Here is a 13,043-nt window from a genome sequence, read left to right on the forward strand (position 1 = left end):
ACTCTACCAAACATTTAAGCAAGAGCTGATGCCTATTCTTCTCAAACTATTCCAAAAAATTGAAAAGGAAGGAAAACCTCCAGATTTATTCCACGAGGCCAGAATTACTTGATACCATAACTAGATAAAGATTCTCCTAAAAAAGAGAACTATAGACCAATATCCCTGATGAGCATGGATGTAAAAATTCTCAATAAAATACTAGCAAACTGGATCCAACAATACTTAAAAAAAAAAAAATCATTTAACATGACTAAGTGGGATTAATTCCTGGGTTGCAAAGGTGGTTCAATATCCCCAAATCAATCAGGTGATACACCACATTAATAAGAAAGAGTGCTATACTTTGCCAAATGCTTTTTCTGCATCTATTGAGAGTTTCATATGGTTTTTGTTCTTTCTTTTATTAATGTATTGTATCACATCGATTTGTGGATGTTGAACCTAATCTTTCAGCCCAGTAATAAATCCCACTTGGTCATGGTGAATAGTCCTTTTAATGTACTGTTGGATCCTATTGGCTAGTATCTTGGTGAGAATTTTTGCATCCACATTCATCAGGGATATTGGTCTGTAATTCTCCTTTATGATTGTACACTACATTAACAAAAGAAAGGATAAGAAGTATATGATCATTTCAACAGATGCATTAAAAAACACACACACACACACACACACACTTGACAAAGTGCAACATCCATTCATGATCAAAAATCCTTAACAAAGTAGGCTTAAAAGAAACATGCCTCAGTATCATAAAGGCCACATATGAAAAACTCACCAGCTAATATCACCCTCAGTGGTGAAAAACTGGAACTTTCCTCTACAGTCAGGAACAAGAAAGGGATGTCCACTCTCACCAGTGTTATTTAATCTAGTACTGGGAGTCTTAGGTACAATAATCAGAAAAAAAAAAAAATCCAGTTGGGCAAGGAAGAAGTGAAACTTTCACTATTTATAGATGACATGATACTCTATATAGAAAACTTGAAAGATTCCACCAAAAACAGCTAGAACTGCTAAATTCAGTAAATCCTTAGGAAACAAAATTTTTGTACAGAAAACTATTGCATTTCTATAAGAATGATGAAACAGGAGAAAGAGAAATTTAAAAATCCATCCCATTTACAATTGCACCAAAAACCATAGGATAACTAGGAATAAACCTAACCAAAGAGGCAAAAAACCTGTATTCGAAAACTGTACAACACTGCTGAAAGAAGTTGAATAAGACACACAAAAAAATAGAAAAACATTCCATGCTCATGAACTGGAAGAACAAATACTATTCCAATGTCTATATTACCCAATATAATCTATACATATAGTGCAGTCCCTATCAACATACCACCAGTATTTTTCACAGATCTAGAACAAACAATCCTAAAATTTGTATGTAACCACAAAAGACTTGAAAATCCAATGCAATTTAAAAAGAAAAGCAAACCTGGAGGTATCATAATTCTGGACATCAAGTTGTATTACATGGCTGTGGTAATCAAAGCAGTATGGTACTGGTACAAAAATGGACACATAGATCAATGCAACAGAATAGAAAGCCCAAAAATGAACCCACAACTATATGGTCAATTAATCTTCAATGAAGATTTCAGGGAAGAACATCCAATGGAAAAAATAATCTCTTTAATAAATGATGTTGAGAAAACTGGACAACAGCATGCAAGAGAATGAAACTGGACTATTTGCTTACACCAAACGCAAAAAACATTCAGAATGGATGAAAGACCTAAATATGAAACCTGAAATCATAAAAATGCTAGAGGAGAACACAGGCAGTAACCTCTTTGACATTGGTCATAGCACCTTCTTTCTAGATATGTCTCCTGGAGCAAGAGAAACAAAACCAAAAATGAACTATTGGGACTTTATGAAAATAAAAGCTTCTTCACAGTGAAGGAAACAATCAACAAAACTAAAAGACAACCTATAGAATGGGGAGAGATATTTGAAAATGACATATCTGGTAGAGGATTAGTATCCAAAAATATAAAGTAGCTCTAAAACTCAACACCCCAAAAACAAATAATCCAATTAAAAACTGGACAGAGGAAATGAATAGACATTTTCCAAAGAACACATTCAGATGGCCAAAGGACATATGAAAAGCTGCTCAACATCATTCATTATTGGGAAAAAAATACAAATCAAAACTACAATGGCATATCACCTCATACTACTCAGATTGGTGAAAATCTACAACACACACACAAAAAAAAACAAGTATTGGCAAGGATGTGGAGAATGCTCTTGCACTGTTGGTAGGAATGTAAACTGGTACAACCACTATGGAAAAAAGTATGGTGGTTCCTCAAAAAGTTAAAAATAGAACTTCCCTACTATCCAACAATTGCACTACTAGATATTTACCCAAAGAATACAAGATAGCTAATTCAAAGACCATGCACCCCGATATTCATAGTGGAAATATCTGCAATAGCCAAGCTATGGAAGAAGTCCAAGTATTCACTGATGGATGAATGGATAAAGAGAAGATTATATATATATATATATATATATATCAGCCATAAAAAAGAATGAAATTTGCAATGATGTAGATGGAGCTAGAGACTGTTAGGCTGAGCACAATAGATCAGTCAGAGAAAGATAAAGCAAAATACCACATGATTTCACTCATATGTGGAATTTAAAAAACAAAACAAAGAATAAAGGGGAAAAAAAGGAGAGGAAAACAAAGAAACAAATTCTTAACTATAGAGAACAAATTGATGGTTGCCAGAGGGGAGGGAAGTGGGAGGATGGATTAAACAGGTGATGGGGATTAAGGAGTGAGCTTATGATGAGCACTCAGTGTTGTATGAAATTGTTGAATGACTGTATTGTACACCTGAAATTTATATTTCACTGTATATTAACTATCTGGATGAAAACTTAAAAAGTAATAAAATAAAATGGTAGGATTTTTAAGAATTAAAAATATAATGTATGACCATGATAAAGAAACAAAAATAAATAAAATCAATGACATCTTCTTATAGAAAAAATATGTGTTTAATACTCAGATGAAATTTTTCCAAGTCTCTTAAAATAATTTAAGATATTTGTGCCATAGAGAAAAGAGTAAGTTTTGAGTTATTTTCCCTTACAGGACCCCTACATTTCTTATATTTCTAAGGATAATTTTTCAAACTTTTGCGATTTTAGTTTAAAAAAAAACATAAAATTTTGGGTTCTGTTAAGAAAGCAGGTCTTTGAAATGGGAAGTGTAACTAATTCTGAAAGTGATACTTAAGATTTTTAATGTAGTGGAATTGTTTTCTAATATTTTCACATTTTTATTAGTATCTTTAATTTTATTTATGCTTCTGACATTGAAATATTTGGTTAAGTTTTTTATTTTCACAGTGATTCACAACTCTATCCCTTTGAGATTTATGTTACCCACACAATAAATGGTTAAAATAATAAATGTATGACTTTAAGGACATGTAAACATGATTCCTAATTTGTATGCCAATTCTTTAATTAAAAACTCATTGTATCATGTTGAATTGAAAGCCAGCCAACTCAGAAAATTCCTAATAATGAGTTTTTAAGGGAATTGTAACATTTGGCACTTTACTGGTTAACTGAAAGTTCCCTGGGTGATAATAATGAATGCCCTTATTTTAATGCCTTAGCTTGGACTCTGTTTACATTCCTGTTAATGTGAAAAATACTTGTTTTACTGTATGTAATGTTACAAAAAATTCACTCAAGTCTTTATTTTCCTTCAAGCCAGCTTTTGATACAGTCTTAATTTATTGAAAATCTAAATATGACATGGAATTTATGATAGTTTGTTATTAGTTTTAGATGCAGTATATATAGATAATTAAGATTTTTAAAAAGATTTTATTTATTTATTTATTGGACAGAGAGATCACAAGTAGGCAGAGAGGCAGGCAGAGAGAGAAGGGGAAGCAGGCTCCCTGCTGAGCAGAGAGCCTGATGTGGGAGCTTGATTCCAGGCTCTGGGATCATGACCCAAGCTGAAGACAGAGGCTTAACCCACTGAGCCACCCAGGCACCCCAATAATTAAGATTCCTAGCTTATTAATGTTAATATTTGCTGAATGTAGCATAAGTTGGCTTTTGTGTTTGAAAGACATTTTTAAAGATTTTATTTATTTATTTGACAGACAGAGGTCACAAGTAGGCAGAGAAGCTGGCAGAGAAAGAAGAGGAAGCAGGTTCCCTGCTGAGCAGAAAGCCTGATGCGGGGCTCGATCCCAGGACCCTGGGACTATGACCTGAGTCAAAAGCATATAAAGGACATTTTTAAAGCTCCTAGCATTTTATAAATACATAACTAAAAGATAAGCTTATTTTATTTTGAAGAAAATACCCATTAATAATTATTTAAGAGATTATGATTACACTTGAAAATATTCAGCAAGATAGCTGGATATAATGTAAAGCGTAAATGAAGAGTACACATGGTTAATTAAATTGCATTTCTTGAGCAAAACATAAAGTATGCCAATCAGATATGAGGTTCCTACTCTATCTCCCTGCTAAGCATTTAAGATGTTGAAAAAAATACAGGAATAAGTTGGGTTTAGCATTATTAAAGATGTGAACCACATCACTAGGAGATAATACCATATTATTTTTCTGGAATGACAATGAGGACATTCACCTTAAGAGCCTCCCTTTGATGCAGTCTTTTAAACAGTCAGTGACGGATGTGTTAGGAATAAAATAGAACCACAGGTGGTGTTTTGGTTCTTAAGTCCCTAATGCTTCAAATAGAAAGAGTGAATTAACAGATGAAATACAGAATTTTTATGAAGTCTGGAAGAAACTGTTCAAATATTTAATTTGCCTGTTTAGATCTTATTAACAACAACAAAACACTTTATCATGTAAGTGAGCCGGGTTCAAGTAATTGCCAGTTAGTATCATTATCATTTGTATGCTATTATGTTAATTTTGAGTTTTGTTGTTTTAGGATGAGTAAACTACACTTTTTTTCTTTTAAAAATTTAGCAGTGAACATTTGTTTATAATACTTTACTCACATTTTCTTTAGACTGCCTTTTTTTTTTTTTTTTTTTTTTTTTTTTTTAATTTTACTCCATTGAGACTTTCCTTCTAGAGTAGTGTTTAACTGAGGGGATACTTTTGTTTCTCTTTCCTCAGTATTAAGCTAATGTAGCTCTATTAGCTAAGAAGTGCTGTAGATTTCATTTCCACGAAAGTGCCCCACAGTCAATAACCTGTTTGGTGTGGTGCCTGGTGGGGACTGTAAGTCTGACAATCAGCACAATTGCCAGAGAGCTATAGTCATGTTGCAACATAACCAGTGCTTACATATTATTAATTGGATTTCTGAACTGTTATATTTCTAAACCATTTTAGTGAGTGATGGGAACACTGTTTTTCTGGGAGACAATAATACATAATAAAAAAGATAAATAAAAGAACTTAAAGAAAACTTTGGAGAGCTCTTGACACCCCCCAATAAATTAATCCATTTCAAAAATAATAAAATCCATAAAAACTTAAGAAATATGAGCATAAAATTGTAATGAATTTCTAGGTAACTGTTTAAAAGATTGCAAAAGTCATCATTAAAAAGCTTAAACTTGAGATCTGTTTTTTATGAATGTGTAATTGTACTCTTTGTGATAAAAATTATGAAAATCAGGAACATTATGTTTTAAAACTTTTGTAAAGTCACATACAAGAGAAAAAGATGAAAGCTTCAAAGATTTTTTCCATTGTTTCTTCAGTAAAATAATACCTAAAATAACTTTAAATGCTATGCATTTATTAGAACATCTACATAGTTGACAATGTCACTTGATTCTATCATGTATCTCTTTTTTCAAGTCCTTCGGCAATATGATAAACATAAACTTTAGAAATATTTAAAGAATCTAATGTATGTACTTTTTAAAAACCTAACTGTGACTTAAATAAGAAGAGGTACTATAAAGTATATCACTGCTAATTTTTAATAGTTTGGTTTTGATCCTTCCATAAACAAAAACCATAGCAGATATGGGGGTCCCTGAGTAGAGGGTAAATTGAAGTAGCTAGTAGGTCAACAATTGAACCTTTGTTCTGTGGAAAAGGGGTAACCTGAACTCAGTATAACATATTGTATTGTCCTGTGAAATGTGGGTCAGTGAGGCCAAATCTTCTTCTTCTTTTTTTTTTTTTTGAGAGAATATGAATTCATTTTCTATGTCAAGTGTCTCAAGAGTTAAATACAAACAACAAATTCATATGCTCTTGAACCTTTTTCCAAACCAAGAAATCATGGGTGAGATCTGTGTTTGCCGAGTATTTCTCCAGTTTTTTATCTCAAGTTATTAAAACAAGAGGGATAAAATGTTTGTTTTGAATGTGTCATTCTCTTTACTGAGATTATTTGTTTTTGTGTGAAATTTATTCAACATTTTAAAATTCTTTGGTATGTTCAAAAGACTATTGTCTGATTTCTATGTTGTAGAAATAATTTTTTTTTTAAATCATCTAGTCTTTAATCGGATAGTGCCTAAGTATACATAAGTGCCATAATTTTTTTTTTAAAGATTTTATTTATTTATCAGAGAGAGAGAGGGGGAGAGAGCGAGCACAGGCAGACAGAATGGCAGGCAGAGGCAGAGGGAGAAGCAGGCTCCCTGCTGAGCAAGGAGCCCCATGTGGGACTCAATCCCAGGACGCTGGGATCATGACCTGAGCCTAAGGCAGCTGCTTAACCAACTGAGCCACCCAGGCGTCCCCATAAGTGCCATAATTTATAAGTAGTTTTGTGACACTGGAAAAGTCTATTTATGTGAGGTAGAACTTAAATTTGAAGTTGAATATTCTACTTAAATATAGCACTTAAACTTGAATATTCTCTTCCATTTTGATTAAACAATTTAGTTTTAACTAATACTATGGCACATCATTGAAATAAATGGTATAATGCTAATAATAGTTGGAGCAAGATTCCTAATTTTATCCTTTAGTTAGTTTTAAAACTATGAATATTTATAAATTGTTGTTGAGAGGTAAACTAGTTTGAGCACTGATTATTCTATTAAGCCCCTATACTCATTCAAATTTCTCACATGCTGCTTCTATTTACTAAATGTTATCCTGATCTCACAAGTTCTAATGAATTTTTAATTGTGAAGTGATGATATGGCTTTCTGCTAACACTCAAAAGCCATCCATCGTTATATTTTACAAACTGATTTCCTTCAGCTCCTGAATACCTGAAGCTTCCCTACCCCTTTGAAAACTTATCATTTGACTTCTTTGAAATAAAACAAGAAATATGTTATTTTACTTTTGGATTTCCTCCTTATTATGGTAACTTAAATTGCAGTTCCTCACTTACATACAGTAATAGCTTAATTGGATTGTTATCTTAGTTTCTCCTGGGAAATCGTCTCTGCATATGAAACTCTGCATTTTAGGCTCACTCCTGTTGACCATGTTTATTTGCAAACATATATCTATTTATTATTCATTGAAAAACTGCTTGTTCATATTTTTGCATATTCTTATTTTTTAAGCTAAGAGAATCTTTGCAAATTATTTAAATATGTTTAAGATTCTGTCAATTTCCCAATTAAAAAAGTGCTGTGAGTTTACCTAAAAGATGCCATAAGATTAGTTATGAATATAATTTTCTCACTCCTATATTTGAATAGTCTGTTTTATAAGTGATTATAGCTAGCAGTGAAAACTACTTTGACAGTCAGAGAATATGTACTCTGTATAACTAAGATCAAATTCTTTTTATTCGTGTGGAGTTTTGGATCACATGATTTTCAGATTTTAATTTAGAACATTAGCATAGGAAAAGAATAAAGGTTGATAGAAGAAAGGGGAAAGGTGAGAGAAATATTAAAATAAATATAGTTGCAGGACATTGAAAGAGTCATGAGCAGAGAATTCTAAATTCAATGAATTGTTCTGCATCTTGGAGTTAGATGACTTGGCCTTTTAATGCGAATTTCAGTGTAAGTAAATACTGCTTCTTGGAAATAATTTCAATTAAAATTAACAGTTTTCTGTGTAGTCTTTGACCCTAAAAATGTATTGAATTTTAAATATGTAACTAGAGCAGAAAACAAAATTTTTCTGTGTTTATATGGATGTTTATTAATCTCTTTCTTTGGTTAGATATGACCCTTATTTAAGTATTGCACTAGACACACAAGTTATGAAGCAATAACTCTGAAATAGGTGCACACAGCACTATCTAAGAAACACTCACCTTTTATTTTATCTGTACTTTCAATTTTTATTTCAAATCTTACCTATGGACATATGAACCACTGCTTTCTAATAAAAGCTTCCTTATGAGTTAATACCGTGGTCCACTTTTGATAATCATGATCTTCAGAGCAAAGCTAGACTTCTGCTTGAAGGACTTAGTCCACAATAATTTCTCCCTTATATGCCTGCCAAAGTAAATTCTAACAGCCCAATGTCCATTTCTCTGGCTTAAAGTTTTGCTTATTGTTGCAAGGCAAATTAAGACACATTAGCCATTAGCTTCAGCTTGAGTTATGATTCCCCAAACATGTATCTGATTCACTGTCATTTTCAAATAATAATGTTGAAAACACAAGGTTTTGGGGAAGAAAGAAATATTTAATTTTAACTGGAAGGTCTTCTATGTATAATCAACTTACCTATCTATATAGCCATCACTGACCCATCTATAAAACTAGGAATTCCACCTCACTTTGCAGGAGGATTGTGGAACTGAAATGAACAATACACCTATCATGGAATCTGTCCTAAATCAGTGGTGTCTCTGATTATTGATGTTGAAAAAGAAGGTTAGGGAGGCGCCTGGGTGGCTCAGTGGGTTAAGCCGCTGCCTTCGGCTCAGGTCATGATCTCAGAGTCCTGGGATCGAGTCCCGCATCGGGCTCTCTGCTCGGCAGAGAGCCTGCTTCCCTCTCTCTCTCTCTCTGCCTGCCTCTCCATCTACTTGTGATTTCTCTCTGTCAAATAAATAAATAAAATCTTAAAAAAAAAAAAAAAAAGAAGGTTAGGGTGTGTGGAGTTGAATTGGAGACAGATGTGTGGAAGTGGAGAAAGATATGAAAATAAGGGAAGGAAGAGCCATACCTAACAAGTTGAACAGGAAGCATATCAGATAAGCACACGGAGATAAGATAATTTTTGGGGGTGGGGGATGCACCTGGGTGACCACCTTTGGCTCAGGTCATGATCCCAGGGTCCTGGGATTGAGCTGTACTGGGTCCTGGGATAGAACCCTGCATTGGGGCTACTTCTCCCTCCTCTCTGCCTGCTCTTCCCCCCTGCTTGTACTTTCTCTCTCTCTCAAATAAATAAATAAATTCTTTAGAAAATTTACCTTTTGAAAAAAAATTTATTTATTTATTTGAGAGAAAGAAAAAGAGAGAGAGAGCATGAGCAGGGGGAGTGACAGAGGTAGAGGGAAAGCAGACTTCCCACTGAGTGGGGAGCCTGCCAGCTGGGCTCCATCCCAGGACCCTGAGATCCTGAACCAAAGGCATATGCTTAACTGACTGAGCCACCCAGATACCCCAAGATAAGACAATTATTTCTGTTCTTTGCCTCCTTTAACATTCTATTGCACTGAGTGAAAATCTATTTTCCATTCTCTGATCTCCACCACTGTGTCTATTCTCCCTTTACAAAAGTAATCCTGACTTAAATTTTGAATCTTTCCTACATATTTTAAAATAAAAGAATAAAGAGAGAATACACATAACTAATTTCCCAATTATTTGTTTTCAGAGAGAAGAAAGGCTGAATGCCACATGAACAAATTAATTTGGAAAATATTTGTGTTTTGCTTTTTTTGTTTTGTTTTTTATTTTTTCCCCCTTTCCCACAAATATCCCCTAAATTCCTAATTCCTATGTAATAATCAAGCCTGTAATGGGCCCAAAGGAAAAGGAGAGGAAAACCATTTTGGCCTCTAGTTAACAAAATTTGCAGCATTCAAAGTAACACGCTTTCTAAAGTTCCTTCCTTCCTTCCTCCTTCCCTTTTTCTTCCCTTCAGATCTTTCTTTTCTTTCTCTCTTTCTCTTTCTCTCTCTCTCTCTTTCTTTCTTTCTATTTCTTTCTTTTTCTTTTGTCCTAGTCTCATCAGTAAATTATATAGTCTCCAAACCTACTAAACTCAGGAGCTTAAAGAGTGATTTAAAAGAGATGATGTATAATATTGTTATTACAGAGTTGGATATAAAATAAGCACTTAATAAAATAGTTAATATTACTCCACAAAAGTGATGTTTTAAGGTCTTAGATGGATTAGTTTATTCAGTCTTGTGTCAATTTTATTAAAGTAATTATAGTTAAATTGTCTGAAATAATCCAAGATCATACCAGGAGCAAATAGATTCTTCTGAAGATAGGTCTCCACTCTTTTCATCTTCCACCAAAAAGACTCTGGGTGGCTTCTGCTCATCATTCTAGTAACTTTCATGTGTCTTAAATACCAATAGAGATACTTTTAGTAATTATTTTATTTAACCACTGAGAATGGAAAAAATATCCTCTGCTTTGCTTTGCTAAACTTTTCTCCTCATTTGTAATCACTCTATAAATTTCCTTTGCCATTCTTTTTGCCTTCTACCAGCTCATTCTCCCCTATCTACCTTGATACTTTTTAGTTCATGAAAGCCAGGTACTTGACTATTTCTCTGTAAAGTGTCTCTCCCTGTTTAGGAAGGATTTAATTCATTCCCCATTTCAGAAGTTATTGAATGGCCTATGAAGTATTTCCATTTGGATATCTTAAAAATACTGAAAAGTCATGGCAAAAACCAGTCTTCTTATCTTAAATGGGTTATTCAAAAACAAACAAACAAACAACAACAACAACAACAACAACAAAACCAGAGGTTAAGACAGGGGGTTAGGAGCAGGTAGCTTATTGGGAAGTGTCCTCAGGAAATAGAGGGAAGGATTAGAGGGAGCAAGATGATGAACAAAGACTGAAGTGTGTGTGCCATGAGCTCGTCCTGCAAATGGCCAGTCAGAGATCAGTTCCTCTGGTGACCTATTAGGGATTGTTTAGAATACTCTGTGAATGGTATTCACACTGGAAAGGAGAGATAAGAAGGTTTTTGAAATGAAATTAAAATTCTGTCTTCTAAAAACACTGACTGTAAAAAAATTAAATGACAGAAAAAATATTAAGGACTAAATATTGGCTGGTTTTTTGTGTTTTTTTAAATTATTTTTATTAACATATATTTTATTATTTGTCCAAGGGGTATAGATCTGTGAATCATCAGGCTTACATATTTCACAGCACTCATCACAGCACATACCCTCCTCAATGTCCATAACCCAGCCACCCTATCCTTACCCCCCGAACCCTTCTGCAATCCTCAATTTGTTTTGTGAGATTAAGAGTCTCTTATTGTTTGTCTCCCTCCCTATCCCATCTTGTTTCATTCTTTCCTTCCCTACCCCCCATGGCTCCCCACAATGCCTCTCAAATTCTTCATATCAGAAAGATCATATGATAATTGTCTTTCACTGATTGACTTATTTCAGTCAGTACAATACCCTCTAGTTCCATCCGCATCGTTGCAAATGGCATGATTTCATTTCTTTTGATGGCTGCATAGTATTCCTTTGTATATATATAAACCACAACTTCTTTATTCATTCATCTATTGATGGAGATCCAGGTTCTTCCCATAGTTTGACTATTGTGGACATTGCTGCTATAAATTTTCAGGTGCACATACCCCTTCGGATCACTACATTTGTATCTTTAGGGTAAATACACAGTAGTGCAATTGTTGGGTCATAGGGTAGCTCTATTTTCAACTTTTTGAGGAACCTCCATGCTCTTTTCCAGAGTGGTTGCACCAGCTTGCATTCTTACCACAGTGTAGGGTTCCCCTTTCTCCACATCCTCACCAACGTCTGTCATTTCCTGACTTGTTAATTTTAGCCATTCTGACTGGAGTGAGGTGGTATATCAATGTGGTTTTAATTTGTATTTCCCTGATACCGAGTGAAGTGGAGCACTTTTTCATGTGTCTGTTGGACATCTGGATGTCTTCTGTGCAGAAATGTCTATTCATGTCCTCTGCTCATTTCTTGATGAAATTATTTGATCTTTGGGTCTTGAGTTTGTAAGTTCTTTGTAGATTTTGGATACTAGCCATTTATCTGATATGTCATTTGCAAATATCTTCTATTCTGTCAGCTGTCTTTTGGTTTTGCTGACTATTTCCTTTGTTGTGCAAAAGCTTTTGATCTTGATGAAATGCCAATATAGTTCATTTTTGTCTTTGCTTCCCTTGCCTTTGTCGATGTTTCTAAAAGAAGTTGCATGGCTGAGGTCAAAGAGGTTGCTGCCTGTGTTCTTCTCAAGGATTTTGATGTGTTCCTTTCTCACATTGAGGTTTTTCATCCATGTTGAATCTATTTTTGTGTGTGGTGTAAGGAAATGGTAGAGTTTAATTCTTCTGCATATGGCTGTCCATGTTTTCCAACACCATTTGTTGAAGAGAATGTCTTTTTTTCCATTGGAAATTCTATCCTGGTTTGTCAAAGATTATTTGACCATAGAGTTGAGGGTCTATTTCTGGGCTCTCTATTCTGTTCCATTGATGTATATGTCTGTTTTTGTGCCAGTACCACACTGCCTTGATGATGACAACTTTGTAGTAGAGTTTGAAGTCGAATGGTGTTGCCACTAACTTTCTTTTTCAAAACTCCTCTGGCTATTTGGGGATTTTTCCAATTCCATATAAATTTTAGTATTATTTGTTCCATTTGTTTGAAAAAAAATTGATGGTAGTTTGATAGGGATTGTGTTAAATATGTAGATTGCTTTAGGTAGCATAAATATTTTGACAATATTTATTCTTCCAGTCCATAAGCATGGAATATTTTTCCATTTCTTTGTGTCTTCCTCAATTTCTTTCATGAGTATTTTTAGTTCTCTAAGTGTAGATTCTTTGCCTCTTTGGTTAGGTTTATTCTTAGGTGTCTTATGGTGTTGGGTGCAATTGTAAATGGGATAGACACCTTAATTTC

At 34.0% G+C, this 13,043-nt stretch overlaps 1 long non-coding RNA gene across 1 annotated transcript; it reads right to left on the reverse strand.

Moving 5' to 3' along the window:
- Positions 1-2,051: 2,051 nt before the first annotated feature.
- Positions 2,052-10,502, reverse strand: LOC116567210. The gene is made up of 3 exons (XR_004276150.1): positions 10,490-10,502; positions 9,647-9,651; positions 2,052-2,130 (listed from the first exon to the last, which is right to left on the reverse strand). It is a non-coding gene; the product is annotated as an uncharacterized LOC116567210 (long non-coding RNA).
- Positions 10,503-13,043: the final 2,541 nt, after the last annotated feature.

This window comes from Mustela erminea, chromosome 1, assembly GCF_009829155.1.
Source record: "Mustela erminea isolate mMusErm1 chromosome 1, mMusErm1.Pri, whole genome shotgun sequence".
Lineage (NCBI taxonomy): Eukaryota > Metazoa > Chordata > Mammalia > Carnivora > Mustelidae > Mustela > Mustela erminea.